General features: G+C 46.3%; 1 protein-coding gene across 3 annotated transcripts in view; it reads right to left on the bottom strand.

Moving 5' to 3' along the window:
- ZNF507 (zinc finger protein 507) overlaps positions 1 to 1,919 on the bottom strand; it is a 42,416-nt gene extending 40,497 nt beyond the window's left edge. Inside the window, exons 1-2 of one of the 3 annotated variants that reach the window (XM_054464660.2) lie at positions 1,746 to 1,796; positions 175 to 268 (exon numbers count right to left, since the gene is read on the bottom strand). The gene's annotated coding sequence lies outside the window, so the exon portion shown is untranslated. Of the gene's footprint in view, positions 1 to 174; positions 269 to 1,627; positions 1,653 to 1,745 lie in introns of those variants that run through there. The other 2 variants (XM_054464659.2, XM_054464661.2) reach the window with 2 other exon arrangements.
- Positions 1,920 to 20,976: the final 19,057 nt, after the last annotated feature.

Here is a 20,976-nt window from a genome sequence, read left to right as displayed (position 1 = left end):
ATGAGAATAAAAATGTACAAAATATCAATACTGAAAAGAGTAACAGCTCCTTACAGCTAGGCTCTATCAAACATGTTAGTGGTATCTGATCCTCATAACTCTTTAGGACAGGCTAGGTGGGTGTTATACAATCTTACAAATAAGGAAACACTCAGTGTGGTTTAAGTGACTTACCCAAGGTTACATGGCTGTTAAGTGGCAGAGCCAGTGTCTTTCAAATCAATTCCTGAAATTAATACAGTCCCTTGGATCAATCTTCAAAATCCAGCTGTGGCCAAGAACGAAAGTATATAGTATCAAAACATTTCTCTTTCTTGGTGAAACAAAGTAATGATTTTTTTTTTTTGGCAGTGAAAAATTTCTCAATATTCCATGTAAAAAGAAATTCAGAGGAATGTTCATGCAACCCTATTACGTAATGCAAATTTAAATAATTTATCTAACAAGCCGACTTGAGGATTTTGCAGAAGTTAGGAAAAAATAGCTCTGGAAACTTCTCCCAATAATTGTGTATTTTGTTTTACCTCAGAATTTACGTACTAGACTCAACACTATTGGTTTTACTGACATCATTTTCTAATGAGAATGGAACAATAAATTGCACATTGCTATTTTAATCTAAACTAAAAATACAATCTAACGAGTGATTCTGCAACCAAGCACAATAGGCAGAAAAACAGTATAAAAAGATATGACACAGTGGTGTGACCTATATATCTTCTAACGCAGTTTCCTACTCTGGTCCTACATTTCTTTGCCACTGTTTCTTATACTGGCTGGAATAAATCTAAAAGATAAAAAAATGCTTATTCGTTTCACCTAGAATGCAACTACCTTATCGATTACGGTTAAGTAAAATAGCTCACTGCCAGGGCAGAAAAAACATCTTTAGGGCTCCCCTGAAGTTAATTTTCAACGAGTTAGTGAGGTAAAGGAATGAAGGGCCAGGCTTTCTTTTAATCAATAATGCAACCCATACTCTGAGCGAGAGCGGAGTACTGGAGAAAGTGCAAACTCAAAGAGGTGATAAATCCAGTAATTGCCTGAGAAGAGCGATGCAGACTGATAGGAAATTACAGCCCACTGCAGAAACTTAAAAAAGACCGCCTTGGGGTTTGGAAAGTGGCCTCCACCTTATTAATCATCCCGGTCTTCTACGCAAACCATTCATTCCGATGCCCCCAGGTCTCAAGAAGTGGGAGCTTTCCCTGATGGTCTCCGTGATCTCCGGAGATATCATTCTATCTCCAGAGGATGGTAATAAATGCAGAAGACCAGGGCTGCGTTTCTGTAGTAGCTTTTTCTACACCACGCACTGGCTAAAGGACTGAGGTGATGGGTGGGGAATGAGGGGGCTTAGAAAATTAATCAAAAGATGCTGTGAGAACATCGTGGCTGGGTCCATCCCGGCTGGCCTAAGCGATCTCACATCTGCAGAAGGAAGCAACGCCTGGAGAAGGAAGCAACGCCTGCGGGCGGGCCTGCAGGCGGGCCGGGCTGGTGACAGTATGCAGGGAGCAGCAGGTTCCCCCCCACCCCCAGCTGCAGGGCAAGCCCGGAGTCTCCGCAGGCCTTGCTGCACAGAAGACAGAACCGGGACACGGAACTTGGGGCTTGTGGCTAGCACCTGGCGGGGGTCGGCCGGCTGAGGAGGAAGCGAGCGCCGGCAGAGGCCTGAGGGGAGGATGCACATGGCCGGCGGCGGCGCTAACAGCGGGCGGAGGGGCGGCCCCGGGGCGCGGTACCTGCGGTCAGGCGGCGGCTGCTGCTTCCGCGAGCCTCGTTTGGCCAGCCAGGACCCGGCCGTGCCCTCGCCCTTGTCCTTGCCCACCTCTCTCCCGGCTCTTTTCCCTCTTTTCCCCCGCTTTCCCCCTCCTCATCCGGAGCTCCAAAATGGCGGCGCTGGGAACGGATCACGTGAGCCGCGGGTGGGTCAGGTGACCCGAATGGCGGGCAGCGGGGGTGGGGCGAGGCTCAGGCCCCTCCTACCGGCATCCCGGGCCGCCGAGGCTGGACCCGAGAGAGTGAGGCTCCCCAGCCGGTTTAAGCCCCTTGCAAACCCTGGCTCCCGGGCGGGGTTCGGGCCCAGTTGTCTGGCTCTCATGGCCCCTTCCAGACGTCTAGATTGAGAAGTCACCATGTATTCACTTTGGCATCTCCCCACGTCGCCTAAATCCGCTGTGGGCTAGCCTTATCACCCCACTCACCCCGCAATTGGCTTTCAACAATGGGCATTGGGGTTTTTTTTTTTTTTTCTTTAGCCTTGTGCTTCTGGATTTGGTAGGACTGTACATTTCAAGGTGTTCTTGGCTAAAATATAGAGGTCCTAGCCAGATTCGCAGCTTGGCGTTAAGGGGTGCCTGTTAAGGGCCAGAGCTGGCCCTGGGAAATCTCTTTGCTTGAGAGATTCAGGATTTTCAGGGTTTGTAGGACCAGACCCAGTAACACAAGCTCAGCCCTCCGGGGGCACGATGGTGTTTGTCATTCGGATCTGTTTTATGAAAGATACTAGGGTGGTTCCCCTGCTAACAGTGAAAAACGGACTGAGTAAAGCATTCCAGCCAATTTCACCAAAAATGCTGGATAGTTTTGCCGTATTAGCAACTACGCAGCGTGGTGCTTGGGTCTGGACTCCGGATGAGCGGTGGACATGAGCAAGGGAGTAAAACTGAAGATTCTGGCCATTGTAATGGAATGGACTCATTTGGTGAGATACCTCTTGGGGATCTATTCCAGATCTTTTTAGAGGCCTTTACAGCTGGCTGGGCTGTCCACGGTCCTGGGAGGAAGATCCAACAAAATTTAGAATCAGACAGGCTGATAATTCCTGTTACTGTATTTCAGAATTCAAATTCATCTGAATTTGGGGGTTAGGAAACCAGCAAAATTAGAATTTTTATTATTATTTTTTTTAGACAGAATCTCGCTCTCTCCCCAGGCTGGAGTGCAGTGGCGCAATCTCGGCTCACTGCAACCTCCACCTCCCAGGTTCAAGTGATTTTCCTGCCTCAGCCTCCCGAGTAGCTGGCACTACAGGGCGTGCCACCATGCCCAGCTAATTTTTTTGTGTTTTTAGTAGAGACGGGGTTTCACCATTTTGGCCAGGATGGTCTCGATCTCTTGACGTCAGGATCCTCCCGCCTCCGCCTCCCAAAGTGCTGGGGTTACCGGCGTGAGCCACCGCACCCGGCTGCAAAGTTAGAATTCTGCTATTCCACAGAATCCTTTACCAATTAGACCAAATAGCTGTGAAGAAATAAAAATAAAATGTTGAGTAATTTTTTTTTCAATAAAAGGTAAGAGATTGAGCAGGAGACTAGCATGGAAGGGTGGAAGGAAAAAACAGTGAAGAAAAACCAGAAATACGAAGTGTTGAAAGGGAGAACAAACAAGTAATATGAGAAATTCCTTCCCTTGGGCTATTGGCACAAACAATCCTAACTTCTTATCTGAAGAGAGGCTTTTCGTTAGTCAAGTCTTAAGTGTAATGTCCATGAATCTGAAAGTGGACAGACGAAATGACAGAATTATTTGATCAAGGGAGAGCACAGAAACACAATAGAGAAAATATAATCTAGGGAAAATAAAGAACTTTTAAAACAAGCGAACGAAAGTGTATCTTCGTCTGAAGTTCCTGTAGTGGTCATTACTGGTATTCACCAGCTAGTTCCCATTGTCCTTCTTCTGGCATAAGGTTAGATAGAAATTCCTGACCCTGTGGCTCGGGGGTGTGGCCAGTTACTGGTGTTGGCCAATGGATCGTGTCTAGGAGTAAGGGCATTCCCTGCCTGCTGGAGCATTTAATTGCCAGCGCGGTTCCCTCCAGAGTACGTTTCCCTTTGGCTTGATGACTGGCAGTGTTTCAGGTGGTGGCCATCCCGTCAGCTGGCATCTTAGAGGGACAATGATGAGCTGAGTCCCCAGCTGACCCATGGTGGTGGATATGTAGGGTGAGCAAGTCTCTGACGATTTTGGAGCTAATTTTTTGTTGTTGTTTTTTTGAGACAGAGTCTCACCCTGTCGCCCAGGCTGGAGTACAGTGTGCGATTCCAGCTCACTGCAACCTCCCCCTGCTGGATTCAAGCCATTCTCCTGCCTCCGCCTCCGGAGTAGCTGGGATTACAGGCACATGCCACCACGCCCGGCTTGTTTTTGTATTTTTAGTAGACGGGGTTTCACCATGTCAGCCAGGCTGATCTCAAACTCCCGACCTCAGATGATCCACCCACCTTGGCCTCCCAAAATGCTGGGATTACAGGCATGAGCCACCGCACCTGGCCTTTTTTTTTCTTCAATTTTAGATTAGGGAGGTCCATGTGCAGATTTGTTACATGGTATATTAGATGATGCTGAAGTATGGGCTTCCATTGATTCCCTCACCCAAATAGTGAACATCGTACCCTATAGGTAGTTTTTCAAACCTTGCCCCCCTCCCTGCCTCTCCCTTTTTGGGGTCTGCAGTGTTCATTGTTCCCTTCTTTATGTCCATGTATACCCCGTGTTTAGCTTCCACTTATAAGTGAGAACATGCATTATTGGGCTTTCTGTTTCTGTGTTAATTTGCTTAGGATAATGGCCTCTAGCTGCATCCATGTTGCTGCAAGGGACATGATTTTGTTCTTTTTTATGGCTGCATAGTATTCCTTGCTGTATATGTACCACATTTTCTTTATCCAGTCTACCATTGATGGCACTTCAGTTGATTCCATGTCTTTGCAATTGTGAATAGCTTCAGTAAATATACGAGTGCAGGTGTCTTTTCAGTAAAATGATTTATCTTCCTTTGGGTATACACCCAGTAGTGGGATTGTTGGGTGGAATGGTAGTTCTAATGTTAGTTCTTTGAGAAATCTGCTTGTTACTGTAGCATGACACAGCCACTGATACCCACTCCCTACTCTGATGTACCTGGAACAGCCAGAGCCATTAGGAAGAAATCATTATAGGCAGAAAGGAATGATAATGAAGGAATTAGGACCTTCATTCCTGAAGACTGAGAAAGTATACAATGCAGAATCTGATAGGAAAACCAAGACAACTTCAAAAAGCCTGGGACACAGAACCTCAGTATTTCTCTTTCCTAGAAAAGAACTCTCTGGAAAGTTACAGTCAACATTTTTAAGTCAGAAGAATGCAAAGGGATTCAGATGTAGCTCCATTGAACTTGTGGACATCTCACCTAAACTCTTCTCAGCACCTCTCACCTGCCACAGAGTGTTATTTATCATGATTTAATTAAACAATCCTAGTAAGATTTAGTATTACAGATAGGAAACTCGCTTACTCAGTTATCTAGCGCCTATTCAGTGGAATCTGATTGTGTCTCCAGATGAGAGATGACCCGGTAACTGAATCCCTATCTCCACACACCTCATTATTTTACTTTGAGGCCATTAATTAGTCGATGAGGCTAAAGGTTTCACTTCTCCTACAAGTATCATGGGTCTCTGTATCTCCTAAAGTGACCACGGAGTTTGATGATTTTACAAGTTGAACTGGAGCGCTACTTACATTTTGGGAACGCTGAAGACAGTGCCTCAAGTAAGTTGCCAAGGTGATGACTGGTTGTAAACTGAATGAGACATTGAACCAGTTGAAACTGGAGGAAGACCTACTTGTTTCCAGCCACAATACTTATGAAGGACACCTTGTCTTTGGTGTGATAAGATTAGATTAGATTTGTTTTGAAGGGATTAATCATGTAAGTCTTTGGCACAGAACAGAAAATTGGATGAGACATGTGGCCCGTATTTCTTTAAGGTGTAATTTTTATCATGACCTTTAAAAAATATACTGCCTCAAAAAAGGAGAGATTGTAGAAGGGTGAGAGGAGGCAAGAGAGCTAAAAGGCGAAAAAAGGATGTGGTAGTGCGAGCTGAGAAAAATAAACCCCAAAATTGTCCCTGACTTTGCTACTTAGCCCTTGTGGGACTGTGAGCAAGTGGGCTGTATCTTTCCGATGTTTTCACCTTGCTTGTAAAACAAGAAGTTCAATTTATCCTTTTTTTTTTGAGCTTCAGATGACTGGTATATAGAAGCATGGAGTTTAATGATAGGAGTCCTCTGGGTTCAAGATGGGACTTCATCATTAAGAATAATGGCAAGACTTGATTTTATTAATGAATGAAAAGATTGCTTGATGTAAGTCAGAAGGAAGGAATGTAAGATGAAAAGACGTGATATATTGTTATATATACAGCTGTCGGTAATAAATTAACATTAGCTCTGGGTTCCTTACACTTTGCCTCCTGAATATACACCTAGAAATACTTCATAATTGTAGTTCAGGTCTCAAGGACTATCATAAATTATCCATCTGTCATTCATTCTCTGCTAAAAGCCACAGACCTACGTTTCTTCAACAGCACATCGACATCTAAAATCCCTGGTGCTATGAGGCATACATACTAATTTATTTCTTATTGAGGGCCCAAGTAAACCAGAAGGATACATAATGACCAACCATGACAATGAAGAGGAGGAGAAAGAGCAGGGGACGTGATTGTGAAAGTCAGGGTTGGCTCTGGCTCACACTGGTCTTTGCATAATTTGCAGCTCAGCTGTTTTGGGGCTGAGATGCTAACTTATTTAGAAAAGGCCCACCGAGGAACTCAGACATAGCAAATATAGCAGCCCTGCAGGTGACGCTGCGATGGAATTCTCTCCAGAGTTCTCCTAGCCCTGAGACCCTGTCTTAGACTCAGGACCTGGGTATAAGGACAAGAATCAATAATGGTGACATCTAGCGGCCCACCTGCAATGTGCAGCCAAGCCACAGGGCACTCCAGTGGAAAATGGGACCTGTGTCTAGTCCAAGCCAGCTTAGGCGTGACCCCAAGCTCCTGAATCAGCCTAAGAGTTTGGTGTCTGGCAGAGATTCCCTGCATTCGTGTTGATTTGTGATTGGGATCCAGGAAATGCACCAGCAGGCTGGGAGTGGAGGTGGAGGGGGGCTGCTTTTGAGGCCGACAGGAGGCTCCTTTCAGTCTAGTCTGCATATGCCACAGACTGGTGCTGCAGGAAAGCGTGGCTCGGCGGAGCTAGCGGTGGAGCAGGGAGCTTGCCTCCGCCAGACTGTCTTTCTGCCTCAACGCAGACTGGTTATTGGAACGCTCAAGCAATTTTCAGTCGTCTTTGTCAATAAAGTCAGTCTCTTCTCTGCAAGGGGAATGAAAATGAGATTTTGAGGCCTCCAAAGAGCTCTCTTCTTTGGCCATTTTTCTCTACCCAGGAGCCAGGGAGTGGCTCCACCGAGCTGGGTGGGAGCTATTTGCTCTGCCCTCAAACCCCTGTTGACAGGTAATACCACCTGCTTCTGAATAAGACAATATGATTGTAACAGGATACTGTTCAATTCTTCCTAGAGAAGCAGTTTCCTGAAAACAGTGGCCTTTATTGATGAGTGGAGCAGAGGAAGAAAATGAAAAGAAGGAGGAGAAGATGAAGAAAGACACTAAAAGGAAAAGTAACTGCTAATCAAACCAAGAGAGCCCAGCTAAGGGGTAATCCTGCAACTTAAAAATATGTCATTTGTTATTTTGACAGCTCCTCTTGAGGTGATAGACTAGGAGGAGCTGCTGGCATCATCACTGACTGGCTGGGAGTTCTACTTCTTGCTTAAGACATCAGTAAATGGATAACTGCAGATTGCAAGGAGTCTATCTTCTAAGATTCCCAGCTTGAGCTCTTGGTATACTGGGGAAGACCAAGCAGAGGGAACACGGTATAGTATTTGACCTTCTAGGATGTTTAATTAATTAATTTATTTATTTATTTATTTTTATTTTTTGACACTGACTCTCGCTCTGTCACCCAGGCTGGAGTGCAGTGGTGCAATCTCGGCTCACTGCAACCTCCGCCTCCTGGGTTCCAATGATTCTCCTGCCTCAGCCTCTGGAGTAGCTGGGAATACAGGCATGTGTCACCACGCCTGGCTAATTTTTGTATTTTTAGTGGAGATGCGGTTTTACCATGTTGCCCAGGCTGGTCTTGAACTCCTGACCTCAAGTGATCCACCCATCTTGGCCTCCCAAAGTGCTGGGATTATAGGCGTGAGCCACCATGCCCAGCCTGGGATGTTTCTTTTACTGAGAAAGAGACATGAGTGAGAAAGGAAAGGAAAAAATGCATATCGTACCCAGAGAAAGTTCACTATATTAGTCCGTTCTCATGCTGCTCTAAGGAGCTACCTGAGACTGGGTAATTTATGAAGAAAAGAGGTTTAATTGACTCACAGTTCTGCAGGCTTAACAGGAAGCATGACTGAAAGGCCTCCGGAGACTTAACAATCATGGCATCAGGCAAGAGGAAGCAAGCATATCTTACCATGCTTGGAGCAGGAGAGAGACAGAGTGAGGGGGGAAGTACCACACACTTTCAAACAACCAGATGTCATGAGAACTCACTCACTATCATGAGAACAGCAAGGGGGAAGTCCACCCACATGATTTAATCACCCCCCACCAGGACCCTCCCCAACATACGGGGATTACAATTTGAGATGAGATTTGGGTGGGGACACAGAGCCAAACCATATCATCCACACTGCAAATAGCAAATTGCATGCCCCTTCTGGTCTCATCTTCAGCTCCACAAGGCCAGAAGGCAGGAAGGCCCAGTAGAAGTCTGTCGCCAGGTATAAGTGGTTCATCCAGAATTAGGCATGAGTGGAGCTGTGGGGTGCATGAAGCTTCATGAGTAGGTGGTCAGGCTGCCATGCCATCCATCCCTCTTGCATCAGGCCTTCTCCTTCCACTCATATCTCTAGGCCACCTGCAGGGACATCCCTAGGACCAGATAATGGGAAGGCAAAATCTGAGCTAGCTAAGTTCAAGAATGGGTCACCTTGGCACGTGGAAGAAAATGGACCAACCTGAATGGAGCAGGGATGTGCACACGGACACAGGGCATCTATCTGGATCGTGGAGACCCCTCTGCTGGGGTTGGAGGACTCAGTATGGGGAGCAGGAAGAGCTCTGGCCAGAAAGGCAGATTGGGGCTGGGACTGGGCCAGGCAGAGACAGGCAGCAGGCCTCTGTTCAGAGCCTTCTGATGGAGGGCCGTGTTAGGGGCTCTGCTTGTGTGATTTCCTGCGTCTTTGTGGGCTTCACTCTCTTGTCATTAATTCCATGTGTAATCACTGCCTCAACATCTGTCTACCCTGGTGGGAAATGAGCTTCAAGAGCCCAGGGGAGCTTGTCAGTTTTGTTCATCAATGTCTCTCCTGCCCTCCCGGCCTAGAACAGGGCCTAAAATGTAGCTACATTCAGTAAACACTGAATGATCAAAGAAAAAAGTGATTTCATTTAGCAGACATGCTCCCAAGCATAAAGTTTGTTGGAGGAGCTACTCAAAAGCATCTTTTGGGAAGATAGGGCGTGAGATTGAGGGCCGGAGGCTTGGAAAGAGAGTAAACATGGCATCCAGTTGGAGACGAGGGAGTTGGCCACAAAGAGGCCCTAAGAATCCCGTCTGTGGACTGGTTTTCATTGACCCTGTGCTTCAAAACCTGTTAGCATTCACTAGCTGTGTGTCCTGGACAAGTTACTGTACATCTCTGTGCCTCAGTTACTTCATACCTACCTTACAGGGCCATTGAAAAGTTTAAAGAACCGAATGTATGTCTGACTCATAGAAAGCAATCAGTAAACAATAAAGTATTGTTATTACAAAGACTGGGACTGGAATGTTATGAAATGGAAGGAAGAGATGGAGTTGAAGGACACTGTGAACAAAGAATATGTCGCATTCAATGGCTTGTTGGAAACAAAGAATATGTCGCATTCAATGGCTTGTTGGAAACAGGGTGGGCGCTTCTGCTCTTCCACGCGCCCTTGATTGGAAGCTGCTGTTCGCAAGGCACAGACGGCTCTGAGCTCCAGACACCGATGACAGAGGCAGGCACAGAAGTCAGACAACACACGAAAAGAAGAAGGGCAGAATCGCCCAGCGACTCCATAATCAGCTTATGTCGTGGAATTTGATGTGAGCACGTTAGGAATGTCACATACGACTACGTGGGTTTTTCAGCCTATTTTTCCTGAATGCGGATTTTGTTGGCAACTGAATGTGTGCTAACACCCTAAGATTTAGTTGCATTTTGGTTAAGAAGTCCAGAAGACTTTGGACTTGGCTTTGAAAAACCGAAAGTGAATTGAATTTGCATTATTTAAGGGGCTTATTCAGATGAACAGTGCTATCTCTTCAGATGTAAAAATTCCAAGACTCAAGAGTTGATATTTCAGCAGCAACAATGACATCTAGGGGCTGGTTGCTACAGGTTTAATCTTAGCTATATATGGTCTACATTTTGAAAACGAAGAGTGCTAACATGTTGATGCAATCCAGAATGTCTGCTTGGACTGTGTGAACTTGGTTGGTGGCCAGGGCAACGCTGATGGATCAAAGAAAAGAAAAAGCTGAAAGTGGCTTATGCTGTCATCTAAGAAAATTACTTTCCTTCTGAAATTGCAACACCTCTCAGTTTGCTTGATATACTCATTTTCCCCCGACCTTTTAACCAGGGATGTGGCATCCTTCTCAGCTTTCCTGTTTAATCCAGGTCCACTCTTCCCATGAGTGACAGAACCAACTTTCCTGCACGGAGAGGGGCTGGGGCCTCAGGTTCTAGCCCCTTTTGGTTTTTCCCATCCTTTGAAGAGCTGGTGGAGCAAGTCTTTGGCGGTTCATTTCATCTCTCCTCTATGGTTATTTATTTTGTTTTGTTTTGACACAGGGTCTCTCTCTGTGGCCCAGGCAGGAATGCAATGGCCTGATCCTACCTACTGACTCCTAGCTGAGCCTCCAACTCCTGGACTCAAGTGACCCTCCCACCTCAGCCTCCAGAGTAGCCAGGACTACAGATGCATGCTACTGCACCTGGCTAATTAATTTTTTTTTTTTTTTTGGTAGAGATACGGGTCTCGCTATGTTGCCCACCCTGGTCTCAAACTCCTGATTTCAAGCAATCCTTCTGACTCGGTCTCCCAAAGTTCTGGGATTACAGGTATGAGCCACCATGCCTGGCTCCCTTATATTTTTATCAGATTCTTTCATTTTCATTTTTATTTTTTTTGAGACAGAATCTTGCTCTGTTGCCCAGGCTGGAGTGCAGTGGCACGATCTCAGCTAACTGCAACCTCTGCCTCCTGGGTTCAAGCGATTCTTCTGCCTCAGCCTCCCAAGTAGCTGGGATAACAGGGCCTGCCACCATGCCTGGCTGATTTTTATATTTTTAGTGGAGACAGGCTTTTACCATGTTGGCCAGTCTTGAACTCCTAACCTCAGGTGATCTGCCCTCCTTGGCCTCTCAAATTGTTGGGATTACAGGCGTGAACCACTGAGCTCAGCCGAATCAGATTCTTTTAAATGGAGACTAAATACATCTTCTTGACTTTATGGCTTTGACCATCAGTCTCAGAGGCAGCCTTTGGTCTGTTGTCAGTAAGTCATTCAACTAACAGTGTTGATTAAGCTCCTCTGAGTACAGTCGTGTGTGTGTGGCGGGGGGGGGGGGAAGGGGGCGGGGGGGGTGTGTGTGTGTGTGTGTGTGTGTTCCACTGGTGCTTAGATGGGAATGAGGGTAACTTGAAAGGCAGTACACATGGTATAGCCCACATGAAAAACACACAGTTTAATTAGGAGACACCAAACATACATGTTAACAGAAAATAAACTGTATATGAAAACATCTATGAGAATACTGGAAAAGTACACAAATATTCAGATAATGTTTAAGTTTCCTCCCAGCATGAACATTCTGTGATTTTTGTGCAGATTAAAACCAGTACCCTGCTCTACGGGTGCATAATAATGTTGGTGTCATCGCAAGAATAATAGCTATGTTATAGATTTTTGGATTTTTTGTTTTGTTTTGTTTTTTTGAGACCGAGTCTCACTATGTCACCCAGGCTGGAGAGCAGTGGCCCGATCTTGGCTAACTGCAACCTCCGCCTCCCGGCTTCAATCAGTTCTCCTGCCTCAGCCTCCTGAGTATCTTGGATTACAGGCATGTGCCACCATGCCTGGCTATTTTTTGTGTGTGTGTTTTTAGTAGAGACAGGGTTTCACCATGTTTGCCAGGCTGGCCTCGAACTCCTAACCTCAGGTGATCTGCCCGCCTTGGCTTCCTAAAGTGCTGGGATTACAGACGTGAGCTACCACGTCCCGCTTAGATTTTTGTTTTGTTTTAGTGAGAGCAGTGCAAAATAGAACCCATCTCCATGGTTGAAAATGGGTTGACTCATTGTTAGCAAGCTCTGAGATTCGTTTCTGGGCCATTTGCAGAAGTGTACATTTGCAGTTAGCTGAGAGTAGCAAAACTTGGCCTGACTGTACCACTCTGGAGATGTGTGCCCTCAGTGTTTACTTTTCTGTTTACCTTAACATGGGCCAGGAAGTCCTTTTCGTTTCAGCCCTTGCTGTTGACCTTTCTTTTTCTCTCTTTAGTGTGTTTGTCCAGTCTCCTGCCTCAGCAAGTGTGCAGAACGGATGCATAGCAGGTTGTCAGTTTCACCTTCTACATAATCCTCAAATCTTTCCCTTTCTGAAGGAGTCTAAAGGTCCCCAGTGGCTGCTCCTAAAGATCCAGACCTTTATCTCATCTTCGAGGTCCAGCCTGATGACCCTGGGCACTGCCCCAGCCTCAGCCCCATCACACCTGCCTATCCTCACCAATCTACACTTCAGTTTTCCAGCTGCACCAAGCTCCATGTCCTCACTGTCTCTCCCCACTCCCCATTCATTCTCTTACTCTTCCTTCGGGTCTTAACGAAAGAGCTATTTTCTCAGGGATGCCTTCATTGACCTCTGTGACCAGATTAAAATCTCTTTACCCTCTCTTAACACCGTGTGCCCCTTGCTATAGTTGCAGTTTAACTGTGTAGTTTGGGGATGAATGGCCACTCCCTTCTATAGACTGTGGATTCTGTGGGGTTGTCCACAATGTTGTATCAGCATCTGGCATGGTACTAGTAGATTCTTGTAGTGCTTCAGATCTATCTACCCAATATCACATTGCTCCATTTAACTGTGTAAAATAGAGAACTGGATGGTAGACCCTATGGGTTATCAAAGGTTATATTTATGTGGGTTGTTGGATCCACTGAGGAAATCTTGATTTTCTTTTTTCTTTTTTTTTTTTTTTAAGATAAGGTCTTACTTTGTTGCCCAGGCTGGAGTGCAGTGGTGCGATCTCGGCTCACTGCAACTTCCACCTCCCAGGCTCAAGTAATCCTCCCATCTCAGCCTCCCTTGCTGGGACCACAGGTGTGCATCCTCACACCTGGTTAATTTTTTTGTATTTTTAGTAGAGACAGCATTTTGTCATGTTGCCCAGGCTGGTCTTGAACTCCTGGGCTCAAGTGATCCACCTGCCTCAGCCTCCCAAAGTGCTGGGATTACAGTCATGAGCCACCATGCCCGGCCAGAAATTTTGATTTCAATAAATACTTAATTAACATTGGTAGGCATCAGTGTTGAGTAAAGAAAATTCCAGTTACTTAAGGGGTCTCATTTGTCAAAGGGCCCCCTTCATGTTAACACTGAAATGATGTAAATCACAGGGACACCTGAGGGGGCCAGTTTTGCATCAGTGGAGAAGTTCATCTTTGTTAGCTGGAAATTCTTGTACTCTACACCCTTGGCAGAGAGTCCAAGCTGTCTCTGCCTGCTCCCGCCTTCGCTCTGCCAGTTTAATCTGGGGTTGCGTTCTTACAGCTCGGGAAAGAGCTGCATTCAACTCTCTCTTGGAAAGACCTTCATGTGCCTCACTAACCACAGGTTAAGCATAGTCTTGAAGTTTAACCTGTAAGGGAGAGATTACCACGTGGCATCTTAATTTGGAGCAGGGATTTGTAACTTGCAATCTACTTGGAAAGAAAAAATAAAAGATAAACTTAAGGGAGCAGAGCAGAGTGTTAGCACCCAAAGTCCTCTCTTGGGATGTTTTTCTAATTGTTTTTGAATTTATCCTAGTTTTCAAAGTCAGAAGAAAAAAAAAGACTAGTACGGGGTTTAAGGGTAGAGATTCTGTCTGGAGTGCCTGGACCTGTTTCCATCACTGTCACTTGCTAGCTGTGTAACTCCAAGTCCTCACCTTTCACGAGCAGAGAATTCTATCCCCCAACTCCTAGTGTTGTCCTGTGAATTTTATGAATGAATACCTTGGAGAGTACTTACAACTCTCCCGGGAGAAAGCATTCTTTAAGTGTTAGCTCTTATTTTTCCCTAGAAAAGTGGTGGACATGTGCTTTTTCTTATTCTGATGTGTGGATAGTGTTTGTGGTTCACAAGGTCATTCATTTACTTACTTTTTTTTATTGTTGTTTGTTTTGAGACGGAGTCTCACTCTGTTGCCCAGGCTGGAGTGCAGTGGCGCCATCTTGGCTCACTGCAACCTCTGCCTCACAGGGTCAAGAGATTCTCCTGCCTCAGCCTCACTGAGTAGCTGGGATTACAGGCGCCAGCCACCACACCCGGCTAGGTTTTTTTTGTTTTTGTTTTTGTTTTTGTTTTTTTTGTATTTAGTAGAGACGGGGTTTCACCACGTTGGCCAGGCTGGTCTCGAACTTCTGACTTCAGGTGATCCACCTGCCTTGGCCTCCCAAAGTGCTGGGATTACAGGCGTGAGTCACTGCACCTGGCCTCACTTGCTTAAATTTTAAAGCATCTAAGGTATGCACCGTGCTGAGGAAGAAGGGATGAGTAGGGAGAGAATCCCTGCTTTCACAGAAGCCATGATCTAGTTGGATAGAGAAGGTCCCTGTAAGCACAACTTCAGAATGTACCGAGTCTATTCATTCATGCAGCAAATATTTCTCAAAGGGCACAGTGGCTCATGCCTGTAATCCCAGCACTTTTGGAGGCAGAGGTGGGAAGATTGCATGAGGCCAGGAGTTCGAGGCTGTAGTGAGCTCTGATCATATCACTGCATTCTAACCTGGACGACAGAATGAGACCCTGTCTCAAAAACAAGAACACAACAGAGAAAAACAAACAAACAAACAAACAAACAAAAAAATAAGTATTTCTTGAGTACCAGCTGTGTGCCAGGTGCTGTACTTAGCACCAAGGATACAGTGGTGGAAGGAATAGACCAAATTTCTGCTCTCCTGGACCTTAGAATCTAGTGAAAGAGACGGAAATAAACAGGCAAAGAGGCAGACCAATGCGAAGTGTAATTTCAGTGCTGGAAGAAACTAGAACAGAGTGAGGGGATGGAAGGTACATGAGGGAAGTGGAGGTTCCTGTTTTAGAGAAATGGGGTGTTCAGAGGAGGCTGCCCTGAGGAAGACCAGAAGGCTGGTATCCAGGGACTGACTCTTCCAGGCTCAGGGGAACCACAAAGTGATTAGAGCCAGGGCCGAACACAACCAAACATAGCAAGGCCACTCAGGGAAATCTCAAAGGAAATGACAGGTGTGGATTGGCAGAGCAAAGGCAGAAGATATTCCAGTGCTCTGTTGGTGAGATCTGATATGGTTTGGCTCTGTGTCCCCACCCACATCTCATGTGTGATTGTATTCCCTGACGTTGGAGGTGGGGCCTGGTGGGAGGTGATTGGATCATGGGGGTGGTACCTAATGGTTTAGCACCCCCCCAGTACTGTCTCGTTGTTTAAAAGTGTATGGCACTTTGGGCCGGGCATGGTGACTCACGCCTGTAACCCTAGCACTTTGGGAGCTGAGGTGGGTGGATTACCTGAGGTCAGGAGTTTGAGACCAGCCTGGCCAACATGGTGAAACCCCCATCTCTACTGAAAATACAAAAATTACCCGGGTGTGGTGCTGCACGTCTGTAATCCCAGCTACTCGGGAGGCTGAGGCAGGAGAATTGCTTGAACCCGGGAGGTGCAGGTTGCAGAGAGATGAGATCGCACCATTGCACTCCAGCCTGGGCGACAGAGCAAGACTCCATCTCAAAAAAAAAAAAAAAAAAAAAAAAGTGTGTGGCACTTTCCCCTTCGCTTTCTTCCTTATATATATATATATATATTTTTTTTTTTTGGTATGGAGTCTTGCTGTCGCCCAGGCTGGAGTGCAATGGCACAATCTCGGCTCACTGTAACCTCCACCTCTTGGGTTCAAGCAATTCCCCTGCCTCAGTCTCCCGAGTAGCTGGGATTACAGGTGCCCACCACCGCGCCCAGCTAATTTTTGTATTTTTAGTACAGACGGCTTTTCGCCATTTTGGCGAGGCCGGTCTTGAACTCCTGACCTCAAGTGATCTGCCGGCCTTGGCTCCTCAAATTGCTGGGATTATAGTCGTGAGCCACTGCACCCAGCCTGCTCTCTTCCTCCTGCTCCCGTGGCTGCTTCTCCTTCATCTTCCACCGTGATTGTAAGTTTCCTGAGGCCTCCCCCGAAGCAGAAGCCTGTACAGCCTGCAAAACCATGAACCAATTAAACCTCTTTTCTTTGTAAATGACCCAGTCTCAGGTATGTCTTTATAGCAGTGTGAGAACAGACCTGGAGAAGGGGCATTGGGTGGAGCGGCACAGCTCATACTTCCCTCACCTCTGTGAAGGGCCTTGCAGGGTCTATGGAAGGTTCCTCTGCCTCGTGCCTCAGGACCCAGCATTGTGGATTTCTCCAGCTGGTGCCATGTCAGGCTCAGCCCCTTATCCTCTCCATCTCAGGACTGGGAAGCTGGGCAGGTGCAGTGACACCAGCGGAGTGCCCAAGAGCTAATGGGATTTTAAAGTTGTTAGGGCATTTTGGCATTCAGTTCCCTGAGATGAACAAAGTGTCTTGTCTGGTAATTGCAATTAATGGCTCTGCTATTCAAGCATATCCGTCAATAAATCTCCTCTAATAACCGATTGGGCACAGTCGTTGCCATAGTTATGTCTCTAAATTGAGCTCAGGGTAGTTGGCCACAACACTGACCTTAGCGGGGTCAGGGCTGCTTCCTGACTGTATGACTGCATATCCCAGGAATTAGAATGACCCTCCAAATGATTGGCTTCCAGCCAGCTGAGAGGCACGCTCAGCCCCTCAGCTTAACTGCCTGGAGATTTCCTGTAAATCTCTTAAATGCAGAATAAAAGTCTTCGAAACCCTGTAATGCTGGTGGTTGCAGTAATTCTGTCCAATCCACTTCTGTACAATGCTGGGATAGAGTCAACAGGGAGACCCCACATCAGATTGGTGGTCACCAGTGTTGTTCACGGCAGGCCTCATCTCAGATTCCTTGGTTGATGAGGTCAGTGCCCTACCATGCATTCATTCTCTTTAATTCTTCCCTTGTAGATAATTCCTTCTCCACTCCCAAGTACTGTCTTTAAGAGTCCATCTCTCTACAAAAAAAAAAAAAAAAAAAAAAAATTTTCTTTATTTCTAGAGTGCCATCTCAAAACCCAGTTTGGAACAGGGTCTTGCTCTGTTGTCCAGGCTGGAGTGCAGTGGGGCAATTATGGCTCAATGCAGTCTTGAATTCCTGGGCTGAAGTGATTCTCTTGCCTCAGCATCCAGAGTAGCTAGGACTATAGGAATGTGCCACCATGCCCAGATAATTTTTATTTTTATTTTTTTTTGTAGAGATGGGGTCTCTCACTATGTTGTCCAGGCTGGTCTTGAACTCCTGAGCTCAAGGGAGCCTCCCACCGCAGCCTCCTAAAGTGTTGGGATTACAGGCATGAGCCACTGCACCCAGCCAGGAGTCCATCTGTCTCTTAATCCCACCCTTTGGTTCTTTCATGGGCCATAATTCTGTAGCCACCATGCTTGCTTGTTTGGTTCAGGGGTCAGCTTCCTGAAGCCCCAGCCATTACTCAGAGATCACATCTGCCCACTGCATCCTCATTTCATGACATGCCTTGCGTCTTCAGGAGATTTTGGATTTCTAGAGTGCCATTTCAAAACCCAGTTTGGACACCTCCTGAGGTGGGGGTGCTTTTAAAAGTATCTATTTATACACTTGAGATGATTGCAGATGATCACACAGAAGGTGGAAGAAGGGACCTGGAGGCAGAAGAAAAATAGTCTCTCTTAATTCGTGTCTGTGTAAAATCCCTAAAAAAATGGGAAGACAATGGAAGTCCATTTCCTGTCTCTGATTGGGACTCAGGCTTGATTTAAACTTTTCTTTCTTTTTTTTTTTTTCTATAGTTTTTCAGTCCCTCAAGTCTCTTTTATTCTAACACAGTTCCTTTTTTAAAACATTTTTTATTTTTTATTTATTTTACTTTAAGTTCCGGGATACATGTGCAGAATGTGCTGGTTTGTTACATGGGTATACATGTGCCATGGTGGTTTGCTGCACTTATCAACCCATCATCTAGGTTTTAAGCCCCACATGCATTGTATACTCTTATTCTCTTTTTTCAGAGTTGGGGTCTTGCTTTTTCCTGGCTAGAGTGCAGTGGCATGATCATAGCTCATTGCAGCTTCCAGGGGCTGGGCTCAAGTGATCCTCCTGCCTCAGCATCCTGAGTAGCTGGGATTACAGGCATGTGCCACCAAGCCTGGCTAATTTTTATTTTTTTTGTAGAGATATAGATCTCGCTATGTTGCCCAGGCCGGTCTCAAATTCCTGGGCCCAAGTGATCCTCTTGCCTCAGCCTCCCAGGTGGCTGGGACTGTTGGCAGGTACCACCATGCCTGCCTATTTAAAAAATATTCTTGTAGAGACAGGAGCTCACTATGTTGATCAGGCTGGTCTTGAACTCCTGGGCTCAAGCGATCCTCCTGCCTCCACCTCCCAATGTGCTGGGATTGCAGGTGTGAGCCACTGTGCCTGGCCATACTTTTCATTGCTCTCCATTTTTGCTGTCCTGCTCTTCTTCTGTTGTTTATCTCAGAGTTAATGTCGTAGAATTTTAGAGCTGGAAGGGTCTCAGGGATGGGAAAAGCAGAGAGGTGGTGCAGCTGGGGGCTCACGGAGCAGAGGCCTGGGCTCAACCATCCTGCCAAGTGCCCAGTTTCTGCACCATTTTCCTTTCTGGAGAATCTCTGTAACATGGTGTGGCAGGGCTTACCATGTTCACCTTCTCTTGGAGGGTCTCTGTGAGAAAAATGGAGAAGGATTTCCATATGCCAGAAATCTGCCAAGGCATCTCTCTTTTTTTTTTTTTTGAGATGGAGTCTCACTCTTTCGCCCAGGCTAGACTGCAGTGGTGCTATCTCGGCTCACTGCAAGCTCTGCCTCCTGGTTTCACACCATTCTCCTGCCTCAGCCTCCCGAGCAGCTGGGACTACAGGCGCCCGCCACCACACCCGGCTAATTTTTTGTATTTTTAGTAGAGACAGGGTTTCACCGTGTTAGCCAGGATGGTCTCGATCTCCTGACCTCGTGATCTGCCCACCTTGGCCTCCCAAAGTGCTGGGATTACAGGCGTGAGCCACCACACCCAGTCAAGGCATCTCTTTAAGATGAAATAAACTGTTTATTGGTTTGCTTGTAACTTTTACAATAACCGTCAAATAGAATAAAAACAACGTGTCTGTTTTCAAGGTGGATCAAGTTGAAAAACTCACCGAGTTGGTGCAGGAATCCTAATCTTTTGAACTCTAGCATTTCAAGTTAATATCAAAAGAAAACCAACCAGTTTCTGTGTGGGTTTGGAGAGGTGAAATGTGCACCTTTTCGAAATGCTTCATATCAGTGGCTTATAAAAGTATTTTGATGGATGTTTGATGGAATTTGAATTATTGAGCAATGTTAAATAGGATTTTGGCTTCGCCGTTAATGATGTACCATTGAAAGGAGTTATAAACATAGCAGGAAATTTGCTTTAATAAAAGAGGAAAAAGGGAAAGCAAGTTAAATGCAGTAAATGCGTGATGCGGAACAGTTGGAGGTACTCACCTCCTCCCTTCAGCTCCGTTTTCTCCTCTGTGTGTGGAGTTCTCTTACCACCTCTGCTGACATATTCAGCACAGACATTCAGCTAGTACTGGGTGTTCCTGGGTCCCTATCTGAGACCCACCCCAAATGCGTGAAATATCTCCAGATTTTTAGACCCCATCCTGGATGCATTTCTTCTACATGTTGGCCAGTGCTGGTCAAGGGGCAGATATATTGTTCATCACTGTGGTATCTGGACTTAGAGAAGAAGATACACAGACAACTCTCTGCTGAACACTTTGAGTTCCAGAAGAGGGCAGATGACAGATGGGGCTGTTAACCGCAACGCGGCTTGTTCACACTATTTGGGCGTCCCGGGTGCGCGCAGTGTGTACCTGGCAAGCCCGGTCGTACACTGGCACCAGCACAGAAGGGCTGGCTCTGGTCCTCCTCATGGAGGGGGCTGGGGAGAATCCTCAGAGACAGGCAGAACATGAGAAACCAGAAAAATTGAAATGAAAATTGACCACTAGGAGAGTGAATGGAAATGCAGAGGAGAATAAATGGGAAGTGAGAGGAGAATGGAAGATGGGAGGAGATTAGGGAAGAAATGCAAATTCAGGCCAGGTACGGTGGCTCACGCTTGTAATCCCAGCACTTTGGGAGGCTGAGGCAGGTGGATCACCTGAGGTCAGGAGTTTGAGACCAGCCTCAACCAGGCCAACATGGAGAAACTCCATCTCTACTAAAAATACAAAAATGAGCTGGGCGTGGTAGCATATGCCTGTAATCCCAGCTACTCAGGAGGCTGAGGCAAGAGAATTGCTTGAAACCTGGGAGGCGGAGGTTGCAGTGAGCCGAAATTGTGCCACTGCACTCCAGCCTGGGTGACAGAATGAGAGTCTGTCTCAAAAAAAAAAAAAAAAAAAAAAAAAAAGAAAATAAGAAAAAGAAATGTGAATTCAGGCTGGATTAGAACAGAGAAATGGTCAAGGGGGGATGCGGGAAGCACGGTGAAGGGAAGCAAACCCCTGGCCCCCAGTGGCAGCCCCCACCCGCCCTTCTTGTATCCTTCTGCTTCTGGCCTCTCCTCTGTGGCCTCTTTCCCTCCCTCCCTCCCCCACTCACTCACTCCCTTCTTTCTTTCTTTCTCTCTCTTTCTTTCTTTCTTTTTTCTCTCTCTCTTTCTTT

Source organism: Pongo pygmaeus, chromosome 20, assembly GCF_028885625.2.
Source record: "Pongo pygmaeus isolate AG05252 chromosome 20, NHGRI_mPonPyg2-v2.0_pri, whole genome shotgun sequence".
NCBI lineage: Eukaryota > Metazoa > Chordata > Mammalia > Primates > Hominidae > Pongo > Pongo pygmaeus.
This window is presented reverse-complemented; position numbering and strand designations above follow the sequence as displayed.